The 2094-nt window shown below is 45.3% G+C and overlaps 1 pseudogene; it reads left to right on the top strand.

Annotated features, from left to right (window-relative positions):
* The first annotated feature begins 220 nt into the window (after window positions 1-220).
* On the top strand, window positions 221-338 carry LOC126100434 (5S ribosomal RNA; annotated as a pseudogene).
* Window positions 339-2094: the final 1756 nt, after the last annotated feature.

Below are 2094 nucleotides of genomic sequence, written 5' to 3'. Positions count from 1 at the left end.
CATGAGCTTGGCATATATGCTTTAAATTCAAATTGTCCTACTTGAAAGTTATATAAAAGATTCGATTATCCCAGATCAATTGCTTTGGGATCGTTGAGTAAGTCTGGATAAAATAAAATGTATCAACAAGCATGTGGCGAGTAAAGCAGAAAATATCTCCGTATCTGATCCTGGTCTTCAACCGCATCGTCGTAAAATATGAATACACTTTTTGGGTTCGGGCAACGGCCTTGCCGCAGTGGATACACCGGTTCCCGTGAGATCACCGAAGTTAAGCGCTGTCGGGCGTGGCCGGCACTTGGATGGGTCACCATCCAGGCCGCAATGTGCTGTTGCCATTTTTCGGGGTGCACTCAGCCTCGTGATGCCAATTGAGGAGCTACTCGACTGAATAATAGCGGCTCCGGTCAACGAAAACCATCATAACGACCGGGAGAGCGGTGTGCTGACCACACGCCCCTCCTATCCGCATTCTCAACCGAGGATGACACGGCGGTCGGATGGTCCCGATGGGCCGCTTGTGGCCTGACGATGGAGTGCTGCTGCTGCTTTTGGGTTCACTTTCTCAGGCTGCGAAACAGCGCTGCTTTCACTGAACGTCTGCTGCATTTCCCCCTCAATGTTATGCAGTATCTCCTGCAATAGCTGATATTTTGGCTAAAACAGGGTTTTTGAAAAAAAAATATATACATCCTCGAAGCGTATTCTCTCAGGATGTATTAATAAATTTATAACTAAATAAGTTTTTTCGTATACTGAAAACTCCACAATTAAAGCACGTATGTCTTCGGGAAGCGATGAGCCCATTCGTCGTCTTCATTCTCAGTTTTCCAGCATCACCATGGCAGGACTCTTGTGAAGGGGATGTTCTGTCCACACCGCCATGACGACAACTAGATACCCACAGTGGAATACAGGATACTTTATAGGGAACATGCAATAAAGCTTAATAAACACTTATGTATTGCACAATATATGAACAGACTTAAATACGAATGGAATCTCTCTTTCCTTAAGCCTTTGCCCCTCACTGTCGCAGGGTCGGTATTGTTATGGTTTGATTTGGCAAGGTTAATTGAAGGGATGGCCGTATGCCCTTCCTGTCGCCACCCCGGTGGATGAGATGAGGATGAAGACAACACAACACGATGACGAGGACAACACAACACCCAGTCCCTGAGCGGAGAAAGATCCCCGTCCCAGCCGGGAATCTAACCCGGGCCCCTTTGCGCGGCATTCCGGCGCGCTGGCCACTCAGCTATCGGGGCGGACTAAATACGAATGGAATACTGTACGTATTATACTTAGCACACTTGGATCATACATTTCCATCTCCATTCCAGCGCAATATGAAGCATACAATCGAGCTATGGTTTCTTGGAAGAAACACAGAGTTCGGCGAACAGACTTCAACAGCTTACTTCACAATGTCGCATAGAATTGGAGGTCATACGATTGTCACGTTGGTCATCAGTCTAAAACATACTTTATTCTATGACTTGTGTACATTAGATCCTTAAAGATAAGTGCCTGTAGACGTAGCACTCTCTGCAGTTAAATGTTTAATTGTTCTAGAGATGTCTCCTACTGTGACAGCATTATCTATGTCGCATAGAATTGGAGGTCATACGATTGTCACGTTGGTCATCAGTCTAAAACATACTTTATTCTATGACTTGTGTACATTAGATCCTTAAAGATAAGTGCCTTTAGACGTAGCACTCTCTGCAGTTAAATGTTTAATTGTTCTAGAGATGTCTCCTACTGTGACAGCATTATCATCCAGCATTATTTTTGGCGAATGAACGTTGCCGTGGATCAATGTGGAAATACGCATTGGGTATCACATAATCTACACCATTCATCCGTGGATAATATCACTTTAGCATCACAAAATCTTGGATTTTCAAATAGCCCATCGGACTGAACTTTCGGTCCTACATCGTACCGACACTGACACATTTACAGCCTGTGTTGTTTAAACTGTGGCTAATGTTGAATAACATGATTACCACACAATTTGGCCGGCCGGGGTGGCCGAGCGGTTCTAGGCGCTACAGTCTGCAACCGTGCGACCGCTACGGTCGCAGGTTC

This window comes from Schistocerca cancellata, chromosome 1, assembly GCF_023864275.1.
Source record: "Schistocerca cancellata isolate TAMUIC-IGC-003103 chromosome 1, iqSchCanc2.1, whole genome shotgun sequence".
Lineage (NCBI taxonomy): Eukaryota > Metazoa > Arthropoda > Insecta > Orthoptera > Acrididae > Schistocerca > Schistocerca cancellata.
This window is presented reverse-complemented; position numbering and strand designations above follow the sequence as displayed.